Below are 8,920 nucleotides of genomic sequence, written 5' to 3'. Positions count from 1 at the left end.
TAAGGCCTGTGGTTAATTAAGTGTTAGAAGAAGAGGGCTGCACTGGGGAGGCTTACAGTTTGGGGGAGGAGCTTCTTTGCTTAAAGTTATTTGAGGCAGGAGCAGTTTTACTTGCTCTGGGGGTGTGGCCATTTGCCCACTGGGTTTCGTTTTCCACCAGACATCATCCCAGGTAGGACAAGGGCTGTTCCCTAAATATGTAAAAATTTCATTATTTTCCAGATAGGGACAGAGATATTTCTCCTGAGACGACAACCAGCATTGATAAGTAAGATCCCCACAAAACAAAACTTGGCATGCATCAAACTTCTGAGTTTGGGGATTTGTACTTTCAGTTACATTAATTATTAGGGTTATTGGCCTGACCCAGCCCAGAATGCCCTGGAAGAAGACTGTTATCCAGCAGAGCATTATAAAGAGCCCACTCCCCTACCTGGGGGACATCACTTTTTCATGAGAGTTAACTTCAGAGGGTCCCTCCCCTGCTCTGAGGTTACTTCCCACTTAGCCTCTGCCTTTTCTTCTAGGGGTCCCTTTACCCCAGTGTAATGAGTTCACCCCTTTTCAGCAGTTCTCACAGCAGTCTCACTGGTCAGGAGTACCTGGAATGGTCCTTCCCACGTGGGCTGAAGTTTCTCTTCTCTTCAGGACTTGATCAGGACCTCGTCACCAGGCTGAAAGTGGTGAACCGGAAACTCAAGTGGTGCGGTCTGGACAAGGAGACCTTTCACCTTGAGAGATGCAAGGGTTGATGAAATAGCCAATGTATAATTCTTTGAGAATTGATCCTTGGTCTGCAGGGTGGGTAGCTCAGTCCTCTCTCCTAGGTAACGGAGTCCATATAGGAACTCGTAGGGTGATATCCCAATATCCTTCCTAGGAGCTGTCCTGAGTCTGAGCAGAGCCAGTGGGAGATGCTTGGTCCATGGTAACTTGGTCTCCAAGATCAATTTAGTTAGTTGTTTCTTTAGGGTGTGGTTCATGCATTCTACTCAACCTGAAAAAGGAGGGTACCAGGGGGTATGATATTTCCATTTGGTGTCTAGCCAATTCTTAATGCCCTGTAACACTTGGGAGGTAAAATGAGTCCCATTGTCTGAGTCAATATTTTCAACTAAGGCAAATATGGGGATAGTTTGTTCAAAAATTACTTTAACCACCTTGCTTGCTGTGGCTGATGAAAGAGGAAAGGCTTCCAACCACCCGGAGAAATGATCTACTATAGCTAAGAGGAATTTCTGATGACCCACCTTTGGCATTTCAGTAAAATCAACCTCAATGCTCTGGAGGGGCCTGAGTCCCGGCGGCCTTCCCCCAGTCGGCACCTTTCGTACTGCCTGTTTGTTCACCTTCTGGCATATGAGGCATCCATGGCAGACCTGCTTAGCTATAGTGTGAATCCCAAATCCCCCATATTGTCTGAGGACTGACTGTGTCACAGAGGGCCTGAGGTCCCCAACGGCTGCCTTGATGCAGTGTTATCATAATTTCCCTGAGGACCTGCTCATTCAGCATCTCCCTCCCATCTGGGAGTTTCCACTTACCACTCACATCTTTTGAGGCTCCTATTTGAGTTAATCTCCTTATTTCCTCCAAGAAAAGGTAGGAGCTATTGACACAGGGCAGGGGGAGACACAGAACCAGGTAGAGGACTTTACTTTCTCCCTCTAACGCAGCCTGCTTTGCTGCATTATCAGCCAGCCTATTTCCTCTAGCTTCATATGAACCCCCGGTCTGATGCCCATTGATGTGGACTATAGCGACTTCTGCAGGGAGTAGGAGGCCATCCAGGACTGACTTGACTAGTCTTTCATGTACTAGTTCTTTCCCCCGGCTGTTTATTAGTCCTCGTTCTAGCCAAATTTTTCCAAAGGTATGGGCTACCCCATAGGCATACTTAGAGTCTGTATAGACGGTTCCTTCCTGGTCCTTTAGTAATTTCAATGCCTGCCCTAAAGCACAGAGTTCACAAGTCTGTGCAGACCAATTATTAGGCAGCCTCCCTCCCCCAGAAAGCACTTGAGAATCCCCATCAATGATGGCATATCCATTATGCCTTTTCCCATTGATTACTTGGGAAGAGCCATCGATGAAAAGGGACTGTCCATCCTATAAGGGTTTTTCTCTCAAATCCGGTCTGACCTTAGTCTGGTATTCTATGACATCAAGGCAGTTATGCTCTAAAGCCTCCCGAGTCCCCTCTTCTTCTGCCCAAAGGAAGCCAGCAGGGTTCAAATTTGGGCTTTGAGAGAGAGATAAGTCATCCTTTTCTAGGAGGATGGCCTCATACTTAAGAATCCTTGAATCAGTTTACCGCCACCCTGCCTTCTGGTTTAGAATTGTTCTGACTTGATGAGCAATGCTTACAGTGAGAGGCCCCCCAAAGGTTAATTTCCTGCTTTCTTCAACTAACAAAGCTGTAGCGGCCGCCGTCTGGATACACTCTGGCCACTCTCAAGAAACTGGATCAAGGAGTTTGGAGAGATAGGCAATAGGTTGTTTCTTTCCAGCCCACTCCTGAGCCAGAACCCCGAGTGCTGTGCCCTGATCCACTGTGAGAAAGACGTGAAAAGGTTTCTCTAAGGAAGGAAGGGCTAAAACTGGGGCAGTTACTACAGCTTGTTTTAGCTCATTAACCATATTTATCCCCTCAGTCTTCCACTGAAGAGGATCTGGTTCTTGTCCTAACAGTTCTGAATACAACAGTCTGGTGTTCTGAGCATATGATTTTATCCAGAGCCTGCAATACCCTGTTAACCCTAAAAATTTCCTTAATTCTCACTTAGTCCGTGGTAGGGGAAGAGTAGTAATGACGGCTCTTCTCTCAGGGCTGATTTTTCTCTTCCCTGCACTTATGAGACGGCCTAAATATTTTACCTCCTGTTCTACAAATTGCAGTTTCTCCTTAGACACACGCAATCCTTTCTGACCTAAGAAGTTTAGAAGAGAAATAATAGAGAGTCTCACTTCCTCTTGATCAGGAGCAGAGAGGAGTAAGTCATCCATATATTGTAGTAATTGAGTGTGTCCCACAGGAAGGAATTCTGTAAGGGTTTCTTCAAGATCTTGGCCAAACAGATTTGGAGATTCTGTAAAGCCCCGGGGCAGGACTGTCCAGTGATATTGCTGTTTCCTTCCCATGGATGGATGCTCCCATTCAAAGACAAACAAGTATCTGCTTTTTAGAGCGAGGGGGCAAGCCCAGAATGCATCTTTGAGATCTATTACACTAAACCACTTATGTTCAAAGGGGATTTTCTAAGGAGGGTGTAAGGGTTAGGGACGACAGGATGGTGTGTCCAGACGAGTTGGTTTATGACTCTTAGGTCCTTGACCAGCAGGAAGCTGCCGTCAGATTTCTTTATGGGGAGCATGGGGGTACTATAGGGGTACATACATGGCTCCAGAAGCCCATCCTGCAGGAGCTTAGGAATAACATGCTGTAAGTCTTTTCTTCCCTCATTGGAAATGGGGTACTGGTGTCTGCAGACAGCTTCCACGGTCTTTGCAGTTAAATTTCAAATGGAGCAATCTTCAGCCCCCCCTTAATTTCCTTCGTTACCCAAACTATAGAGTCAATCTGCTGTTCTCCTGCTTCAGTTAAGAGATGTAGCTTGACCTTAGTTTGTCCCTCTTCTACCCCGATCTAGGCCTAACCTGATAATTAAGTCTCGGCCTAAAAAATTTATTCCTGCCTCAGGGACATATAGAAAAGACACTTTAATTAATTCTTCTCCTAACTGTGGCTGCATTTGCCGAAAAACTGGCACTTGAAATCCTTCCCCTTTTACCCCTGACACTAACATCTTTTCCTCAGAGAAGTCTATTCCTTGAGGGTCAAGAAGTTAAAGATAATCTGGCTGCCCTGGTATCTATCAACAATGTAGTTTCTTAGTTATGAGGTCCCACCTTTAAATTTATCAAGGGCTCTTGGTGGGACCTGCTTAAAAAGAGCCCCTGACACCCCTACTCCTCATCAAAAGTCATGAGGTTTGTAAGATCTGTCTCTTTCTGGAGGTCAGGACACTCCTGCCTGATATGGCGCGTTTCCCACACCTGTAACAATTCCCAGGCGTAAAAGACTTTCTTTTCTCATTGCCGGTCGGCGGCTTCCCTTGTTTGGGCCTCTGGTGCCCTCTTCTGTTCAGTGTTTCTAGTCCTTGCTTCCCCTGGATGACTTGCTGAGCGGTTGAGACCATGATCCGGGCCTTCTGCCTCTGCTTCTCCTCCTCTCTCCTAACGCACACTTTCTGAGCTTCCCTGAGAAGCTCCTCAGTCGTTCTTTCATTCTATCCATCTATCTTCTGTAATTTCTTACTAATATCGGGCCAGCTTTTTGTTACAAAGGTGACCTTTAAGAGTCCCTGCCCCACAGCATCCTCTGGATCTAGGCCAGAATCCTTTCTCATCTGGTCCCTGAGACTCTGTAGAAACACAGATGGAGTCTCATCTCTTTCTTGCTGTATCTCAAATGCCTTTGAGACATTCTGTACTCTAGGGACGGACTCTTTAATTCTCATGATGATGAGACTCCTAAGGTCTCTCATCTGAGTCCTGTCTGCTGGCCTGTGATGATCCCACTGAGGATCTACACTGGGGAACTTCTGTTCATCTGGGACAACTCCCAGACCAGGAGGGTGTTCTCTTTCCCATTTCCTCATAGCAGCCGGTCTGATCATTCCCCTCTTCTCCACTGTAAAGGATGTCTAGGATGAACATTAACTCCATCCAGGTGTATATGCAGGGTACAAGGAACTGGTCTAGTTGTTCCGTCAGTCCGAGGGGGTCCTCTATCAAGCACTTCACCTCGCGCTTGACATTTCTGACTTCAGTGCTGGTTAAAGGAGCAGTGACATGTCCAAGTTGCCCTGGACCTATGGGGACCTCCCTGAGGGGAAACATCGGCTGCTCTGAGGGAATGGGGGAGCTCTTCAGGTCTTGCTTACATTGTTCTAATTCCTTTCTTAATCTAGAATAAGTTCCCACCAGCATCGTAAGTGTCATGGGGGTGGGTACAGGTAGGGTATCTGTTGGGTGTCCCTGGCCTCTTCCATCTGCACTGTCCGTTCGCGGTGCCTCTGCCCAGTTGGCCACCGCTGGCCAGGGCCGTAAGGCAGCGGGAGGCAAGACAGAGGGTTCCAGGTTTTATCTTTTTTTCGTTTACAGGGAGGAGACCTGTGGAGTTACTGGTTGGTAGAAACCAGCAGAGAGCATATTCCTTCTCTTCCTTAGAAGCTGAGGTCTGATCACTCACATATAAGACCAGAGCTTGACAAACCCAAGATTCATCAGACCCAAACTGGGGCCAGAGAACAGATTGCCCCTTAATGGGTTCCTTTGGCTAGATGAGACAGCAATATTTTACCCTTGTCTGTTTTTCCTTACTTTTCGTCCGGGGAACCTCTCCCTGGTGCTCTAACATTCTCCCTAATGGACTGTTGGGTGGACTGTCTGTGGGGCCTTCCTTGGCCCCACCCCTTTGAATTTCCCTGGGCCTAGAATTTCCATTTCCCATCCTCAGCTGCTTCCTGTGGCTGAATCTGGTTGTGTTCTCAACCTCCTCTGCCAGAGACTTATTAGATGAAAAGCCCGTGAGCTCATTCCCTCTGTACCGGAGAATCTATGCCCACGCCCCCTGTACCCAACCCCCTTACAGAGACTCGTTGTCCACAGCCCGAGATTCACTTTGTCCGTCTCCAGCTGTTTCCCTCACGGGAGAACAGAACCGCGGATCAGGACTCGGCACTCGCTTCGTGTCTTGAGATACGTCTCAGCCTCACACACACAATCAGCTTCCCGAGGCTGCCCAACCACCAAGGCGGTACTTAAGTTTAATTTTCGTACCTTGTCCCGTGCACGAGGTTGCCTGGTTGCCGCGGTGCTTGCCTTTGTTTCTCCCCTGCGTCGGTCCACTACTGTCCCAACAAGAAGTCTCGGGTCATTTCCAGACACTGAGGCGGGTGGGCCCTGGGTCAAGCGGGCGACCCAAAAGCGGGTAGGACGCGTCTCCCCGCCTTGGCTCAGAGCCCCTTCCCGAACACAGGTGGAGTATCAAGGAAGAGCCCCCAAACTGTGGGAAACGCTCACAAGAAAACACCGGGACACAGGACGTCAGCAGTAAATGAGGCGGTTGTTTACTCACAGATCTGCAGCTCTGGGCGCAGCCAGATCAAAGGGTGCGCGCCACCAGAACTGAGCTGGACGTTTTTATCCTAACGCGAGTAAACCACCCCCCTTCCTCCCCCACCCCTTCTTCTCCATTTTTTCCTACTGGGTACTCGGGAATTACAATCTATCCGATTGACTAAATCAACTAAGGGTAGCAATTAACTCATAAATAAGTTTCCTTAACTCATTAACCATGCATAATTCCCAATTGATAAATATTCCATGATGGGTGCCCTTCACACTCAGTTAACTCTGACTGTTTATGGCTCCAGACCCTCTATTTCTAAATTACAGTTGTTCAAGATTACATTACTTTTTTGCTGCTAACCATTTCTTACGGGTTTGAGAGTCACTTTTATCTGTCCCTTACAGTGCTACGTCCTTTAAAAAAAACTTTCCTTTCCTTTTTTCTTCTTTTTTTGTTTTTCTTTCTTTTCTTTTCTTGTCTTTTCTTTATTTTTGGTCTTCACCCAAGAACATCTTTTTCCCCCATTGCTTTCAGAGAGCAGACAGGAATAATGATGTTCGAGAGAAACATAGATTAGTTTTCTCCTGTGGACGCCTGGACCAAGGATTGTACACTAAACCTACGTCTGTGCTCTGACCAGGGATCGAATCCACAACCTTTTGGTGCATGGGATGATGCTCCAACCAGCTGAGCTACCTGGCCAGGGCTGGCATAAATCCTTTGGTGAAGTGTCTGGAATTTTGATCTATTTTTATTGCGTTATTTGTTGAGTTGGAGGATTCTTATGCATCGTCTAATACAAGTGGTTTGCAAATGTGTTCTCCCAGTCTGTGGCCTGAGCTTCTCTTACAGACATAACAGCACCCGTTAATGCACGGACATATTTTCCCGGGATGAGAAATCAGAAGTGACTCATGGTGACATTTTGTGGATAGAGGACTTCAATGGCTGAAGAAGCAAGGGGACTGTGTGACCTATTTTGTTTTGTGTGTTCGTGAGAGCCTTTTCAATTCTCTTGCATGTGCAGGAATCATGTTTTCAAAGAACAAGTTCCATTGAAAGTCCTGCACTCATAAGCCTCCTCACGGATCATCCTTAGATCGCGATTTAAGTTTCAGATTCTAACCTTGTCCTTTAGGATGAACCATTTTGCCTTAGAAATTCCCTTCCTGAAAAACTCAGCTGACTGTATGGACAAATCTTTGCACTGAAAATAGCTTAAAAAATAGCTTAAAAATGCCATGTATAATACAAAAAACAACTTAAAAACAAGACTTTATTTATTTTTAGAGGTAAAGGAGGGTTATTTATATTAGTTCCTTTACTAAACCCTTCCCCTACTTACTCCTCTCTCCCTCCATAACAGTTACTCTGTTCTTTGCTCAATTTTTTTCATTTGTTTGTGTTGTTCATTAGTCTCCTGTATCAGGTGATATCATATGGTATTTTTTCTTTCGCTGCCTGGCTTATTTCGTGAAGCATAATTCTCTCTACTTCCATCCATGTTGTCACAAATAGCAGGAGTTCCTTCTTTCTTTCTGCTGCATAGTATTCCATTGTGTAAATGTACCACTGGGTTTTTTTATCCACTCGCCCACTGATGGGCACTTAGGTTGTTTCCAGCACTTGGCTATTGTAAATAGCGCTGTTATAAACATAGGGGTGCATAAGTTCTTTTGAATTGGTGCTTCAGGGTTCTTTGGGTATAATCCTAGCAGTGGAACTGCTGGGTCATAAGGCAGTCCCATTTTTAGTTTTTTTCAGGAAATTCCATACTGTTTACTATAGTGGCTGCACCAGTCTGCATTCCCAACAACAGTGCACTAGGGTTCCCTTTTCTCCACATCCTCACCAGCACCTGTTGTTTATTGATTTGTTGATGATGGCCATTCCTACTGGTGTGAGCTGGTATCTCACTGTGGTTTTCATTTGCATCTCTCTGATGGCTAGTGATGTTGAGCATCCTTTCCTATGCCTAAGAGCCCTCTGTATGTCCTCCTTGGAGAAGTGTTTGTTCAGGTTCTTTGCCCATTTTTTAATTGGACTGTCTGTCTTCTTTGTGCTGAGTCATATAAGTTCTTTATATATTTTAGAGATCAATCCCTTGTCTGAGGTATCATTGGCAAATATGTTTTCCCATGTGATTGGTCCCCTTTTCATCTTGCTGATGTTTTCTTCTGCTGAGCAGAGACTCTTTAGTAAAAATATGGAACATTTCACAAATTTGTGTGTCATCCTTGTGCATGGCCCATGCAAATCTTCTGTGTCATTCCAGCTTTAGTGTATGTGCTGCTGTAGCGAGCACGAGGTGAGATATTTTAAACAGTTGGATACAGCTTCTCGTATTTCCAGGGACGCTCACTTGAGCTCTAAGGCCCTGGCCCTTGAGTTTGGCTGCTTGTTGAGATTTTCGGGGGGAATTCTAACAAAACACTGTTCCCTAGATGAACAAACGAAACACAAACAGACTCATAGACACAGAGAACAGACTGTTGGCTGCAAGATCGGACAGGGGCTGGGGGACTGAGAGAAAAGGTGGAGGGATTAAGTGGTGCAGGTTGGCAGTTGCAGAACAGCCCCAGGGACGCGAAGTACCACGTAGGGAACAGTTAATAATATTGTAATAACTACAGATGGCCCAGGTGGGTGCTGGACCTCTCAGGGGGCGTCACTTTTCAAATTATAAAAATGTCCAGTCACTGTGCTGTACACCTGGAGCTGACATAAGATTCGCTGTCTACTGTGATAGAAAAACAAACAAATTAAAAAACCCAGTTTCTAGCT

General features: G+C 46.0%; 1 non-coding gene across 1 annotated transcript; it reads right to left on the bottom strand.

Annotated features, from left to right (window-relative positions):
• Positions 1 to 8,336: 8,336 nt before the first annotated feature.
• On the bottom strand, positions 8,337 to 8,441 carry LOC149995560 (U6 spliceosomal RNA). Its single transcript, XR_016507989.1, has one exon. It is a non-coding gene; the product is annotated as a U6 spliceosomal RNA (small nuclear RNA).
• Positions 8,442 to 8,920: the final 479 nt, after the last annotated feature.

The sequence above is a fragment of the Furipterus horrens genome, unplaced genomic scaffold (assembly GCF_987537825.1).
Source record: "Furipterus horrens unplaced genomic scaffold, mFurHor1.1.pri manual_scaffold_13, whole genome shotgun sequence".
Classification (NCBI taxonomy): Eukaryota; Metazoa; Chordata; class Mammalia; order Chiroptera; family Furipteridae; genus Furipterus; species Furipterus horrens.
Note: the sequence above shows the minus strand (reverse complement) of the source record. Positions and strands in the feature narration are given on the sequence as shown.